This window comes from Trachypithecus francoisi, unplaced genomic scaffold (assembly GCF_009764315.1).
Source record: "Trachypithecus francoisi isolate TF-2019V2 unplaced genomic scaffold, Tfra_2.0 Lachesis_group14, whole genome shotgun sequence".
Lineage (NCBI taxonomy): Eukaryota > Metazoa > Chordata > Mammalia > Primates > Cercopithecidae > Trachypithecus > Trachypithecus francoisi.
Window position 1 is genome coordinate 40,879,260 of NW_022681459.1, and position 4,784 is coordinate 40,884,043.

A 4,784-nucleotide genomic window follows, 5' to 3' on the forward strand; every position below is an offset into this window, starting at 1 on the left:
GTGTGGGCAAAGGGTTGACACTGGCCCATAGTGTGGGCACCATGTCACAGGGCGAGACGGAGACTCAGCCCCCAGGGTAGCTGACCTTGGGCTGGGCCAGGGCCTGGCCACACTGAACCAGACCTGAGCATCCTCAGGGGCCAGCCTCTCCCTGGGGGGTCCCCACAGAGGCAGCCATGGGCTGGGCCCACCTCAAGCCCAGCACCTTGAGGGCCACAGAGCCTCATGGCCTGGGCCACTAGTGGTTCCTTTGTGTCCTCTGGTGACAGGAAGCCCCCCTTCCCGTCAGCCCAGTCTGTCAGCCCCTTCTGTCCTGGGGTGAGGCCTCTATGGTGACATGGTCCTGGCTCCAACCTAGCACTCTTCGGGACCCACTCCCAGGCCCAGCTCCCTGCCAGACCCACACACCCAGCTAACACCAGCCTCACCCGTCCTGCCCCACGGGGGCGGCACCCTCCACTCTCTTTCACTGTCCCTTCTCTGTCCCCTCTTCCTGCCTCCCCGCCCTATCCGCTAGGCCCTCATTGTCCGCCCTCCTTCCACCACTCCTGAGAACCCTCCCGCACGTCAGCACCCATCCCCACACCTGCTCACCAGGCCTGGCTGGGCCTGATCCTCTCCCGAGGTGAGGGCTGCAGCCTGGTCGGCTCCCTCATCGGCACAGACTTGTTTCTGCCACAACAGCAGGTGAGGAATGAGCAGACCATGGGCTAGCCAGGTCTCCGCGGCCTGCCCCGGGACCGTGATGCTCCAGGGTGGTGCAGTGAGGGAGGAGCTGCAGGTGGCTGACAGCTGGCTGAGGCAGAACGCACTGATCGGGGCTGCCCAGAGGGGAGGTGGGCCCCTGGGCTGAGGGAGCCTTGAGAAACAGAGCTGAGCCCTGGGCAAACAGCACCTAAACCCACCTCACTGAGCTCTCACCAGCCCCACAAACCCACCACACTCCTCCCTACCGCTTCCCAGTCAGGCTGGGAGCTGAGTGCTGGTCACTCAGGGTTTAACCCTCATGTCCACCTTGCATTGGAGGTGGTCAGCTTGTCTTTCGATGATGATGGAGGGAGATGGCGGGGGCGCCCATTAGGGTCTACCTGACCACAGCCTTTGCCTTCCTCTGGATGCCTCCCCTTGGGAAGCCCTGTGAGAAAGAGGCCTGAGTGCCCCAGGGGAGAACCTCACACTTCCCAGAGGAAGTTGGGCTGGGGGCGGCACTGGCCCCTAACCTGGAGCGCAGGGCTGGACATTGGAGGCTTCCATGTGTAAGGAGAGGAGGCCCCTGGGAGGCAGAGGAGGAGGGCTGGGAGGTCCCCGGGTGAGGCATCCCCTGGGCCACACCTCAGCACCTGGCTTCCCCCCTCAGTTGCCAAGAAAATGCCACCTCCCCTGGTAGATGGCAGCACGTGGAGCTCCCAGTCAGGCATAGGGTTTGCAGACCTCTGGGTCCTCAAGTCCCAAGTCCTGGTGTGGCGAATGCGCCCCAGAGCTCGGCTGCCGGTGAAAAGCCTGGCTTCCCAGTTACCTGCAGCCAGCTTGCCTCAGGGATAATTGGCTCCCTGCAGCTCCTGCCAGGCCCCTGGCCTCCAGAGGAAGCTGTTGGGGAACAGGCTGGGCAGCACAGGCCCCAGAACAATCTCACTCGTGTCAGGGCCCCAGATACACCAAACAGCCCCTGCAGTCCCAGCGACAGCCCCTCAGGGAGGCCCATCCTGAAAGGCAGATGGTGAGAGGAGGAGGTGCTTCCTGGAGGCCATCGTGCACTAGGAGAATGGTTTATTCTCAACCTTGATATTCAGGTCTATACGCTGGGAAGATGGGAGCTGCAGACCCCGCTGACGCCCAACCCTGCCCCCAGCCCCGATCTCTCCCAGCCTGGCAGCTCCTCCAGTCTCACACACAAGAGCTCCAGCAGGTCCCAGCCTGGCCATGGCCCCACCTGGCTGCACACCTCTGTCCTCGGGGCCATCACCCCTTGGTGCCCTCTGTCCAGCCTCCAAGAGCCCGCACTGAATGTCTACAGGTCCCTTGGCAGGGTCTCAGGTGACTTTTGAGGAGCTGGCAAAACTACAAGCTCTCTCCTAGGACCCAGCATCAATTCAAAAGCTTGCCTTCCTCTCCAGGGCTCAGGACTGACACCTGCCCAGGGCATCCATGCACGAAAGGGCCCCTGCGCCAAGCACCTGTCTAGCAAATGACAGCCCAACTCAGCAAATGCCCACACCTGCCCGAGAGTCCCCAGAACATGGGCTGCTGGTCCTGCTGACTGAAGGCTCCGGCACCCGCATGAGGGTGGGGTTGTCTGACTCCGGCACCTGCCCCAGGAGTAACCCCTGTGGATGAGGGCTGCTGGCCAGGTAGACACCCCACTGAACTGGCTTCGTCTCACTCTTCCCTGAAGCAGTGTTTTCAAGGACAGAGGCAATGTGAAACAAAAGAGTTGACTGATTAAAGAAGCACCCTCCTACCACTAACAAAAGATGGGCCAGAACCAGCACTGTATGCCACAGCACCCAGAACAAAGGCCTCGTGCCCTGTCCCAGGCTGGCCGTGTGTCCCCTCCAGGCCCGTCACTGGGCTTCCTGACCGCCTCATCTCCACTGTCCCTGGTAGCTGCCCTCATTGCACCCTCCTCCATGGTGCCCTCTGAATGAGGCCACCGAGGGGACATGGATGACTCCAGCTGGCATGACCTTGCCCATCCCTTGGGGCTGAGGCACAGTGGCCACCCTCTCCTCATTGCTGGGAATGTTCTGGAGCTGAGTTGGTGCAGGGAGGGTGGAGAAGAGGCCCCGAGCCCTCTGCACACCTACCCTTGGCAGCAGTTAGCAGTGGCTGGGGAGAGAAGGGTGTGAGCTCTTGCAGACCTGGCACCCCAGGGTGTGCTGTGCCAGGGGACACTGGGCATGCAGGGGCTGTTGGGGCACAGCAGGCTCTGGGGGGCATCAAGGGTGCCCTGACAGCATGTGTAGGGGAGCAGGGTCCCAGTCTCAGCACCATCCAGTCAGATGGGCCTGGCCTGAGTTCCAACTGCCTCTCCCAGCTCTTTGACCCCAAACATCATGGCTTTCTGGCCTCTGGAATGGAGTTGGGGAGAGACGAAAGCCTCACCGGGGGTGGAGCAGGACCCACAGAGTCCTGTGGAAGTGCATGGCAGCTGTGAGCCTTTCATTCTGAGTATCTGAGACCCCAGAAGGGGCTGGGCGCTCGTCTGGGTTGAAATCCCACAGTGAGGGGTGGCGGCCGCAGCCAGGATGCACCATTCATTGCCATTGATGAGGTCTGGGAAGAGAGGTGGTTTGGGGGACATTATCTGGGGTCCCTGGGCTGGAGGGTCCCGTCTTTGGAACAGAGGGGCTGAGGGCCATTCCAGAACAGTGCCCAGGAGAGAATGGGCTCTAAGCCGTCTGCCCAGGCCCCTCTTGCTGTGTGCAGCTCTGTGCTGAGTGCATGGCCCCCAAATCCCCCACCTGTTTGATGGCTTCTCCCCTCCCCTCTCTGCTGCATGGTCCCCTGGAGCTCTCCCTTCCCCACCATGGGGCTGAGTTAAAGAGAAAACTGATTCCAGCAGACGAGGGGAGGAACAGCCCTGCTGGAGGCAAGGTGGGCATGGGGGGAGTTTGTCTCCCCCGATGCGCAGGCAGTGGCTGGGGGAGTGTCTTTGGTGGGGGGATGAAAGCTCAGACTCTGGCCTGTAGGTCCCAGCTCTAGGCTTCCCAACCCCCAGGCTCCCCAAAAGGTCTGTAGTGTCCAGGGCACCCAGACCCCGATCTCGAGTGGAGGGGGCACAGTGCCTCCCACAAGCGGCTCTCTGCCCAGCCTCAGGGCTCCTCACACACACCCAGGGCTTCTGGAGTGGGCAACTCCTGCATCCTCCACTTCCCTCAGCTCAAAACCAGGGCAGGTTTGAAACGCGTGTGCAGCTCATCATAGACACGGGTTTGGAATTTCCAACGCGGGGCCTCCCATTTCACAGAATATTGCCCCATGTTAGACACTCTCAAGGAAAGGAAATGGAGGCTGGGAGGGACCAGGGCCTGTGGGAGGTGGGGCTGGGGGAAGCAGCCTTGGGATCCTTTCCCTGCTCCTTTCAATCTGGCTCAGATATTTTTTAGATGAAATAAAATCTGATTCAGTGGTGGTTTCTGCACTGCCCCCAGGGTCTGGGGTCAGAATTCCCCCGCTGGGACACAATAGGTGCCATTTCCCATGTTTTGGGGCTCAGGGAACAGGGTGTGAGCCATGAGGGGAGGGGCTTGGGAAGGTGGGGATGGGCAGCTGGAGGCCAGCATCCTGGTGTGGCAGCCTCCACCACGGCAGGTGGGTCCCTTGATGCCCAAGGCCCAGGGCCCGGGCGGTCCAAGGTGAGCAGCTGGGTCTCTGGGGAGGCCAGGCTGCCTGTAGTGGACCAGCTGTACCCTGGAGCCCTGTGCTAATGCCCATCCTCAGATGCTCCCAGCTCCAGCTTGCCTCAGGGCCTTGGCCCTGGGGGCCCCTCCCGGCCTGTCCCGTGAGGCCTTCAGAGCCTGTGGAAGCAGCCCCACCTGAGTTCCAGCTCTGCAGAGTCTGCTTTGGGCCGCATTTCCTCACTGCAGGCCCAGCTGGCTCTCAGCATGATATCTGCCTGGGTGCCTGCACCACAGAGACTGGGGTATGGAGGATGGCAGGCTCCCAGGGACCCTCTGGGGCCGCTCTCCAGGTTGGGTGCATGCTGGACACTCACTCCATTCTGCCCTCCATTTGCCCATGCTCCGTCCACCCAGCCAGGCCTGGAGGGTCAGGGGTGTGTGGGT

The 4,784-nt window shown here is 61.8% G+C and overlaps 1 protein-coding gene across 1 annotated transcript in view; it reads right to left on the reverse strand.

The window, feature by feature from the left end:
• Positions 1-3,833, reverse strand: part of LOC117096010 (proline dehydrogenase 1, mitochondrial-like) — a 13,562-nt gene extending 9,729 nt beyond the window's left edge. The window contains exons 1-2 of the mRNA XM_033232882.1: positions 3,827-3,833; positions 409-412 (exon numbers count right to left, since the gene is read on the reverse strand). The gene's annotated coding sequence lies outside the window, so the exon portion shown is untranslated. The remainder of the gene's footprint in view (positions 1-408; positions 413-3,826) is intronic.
• Positions 3,834-4,784: the final 951 nt, after the last annotated feature.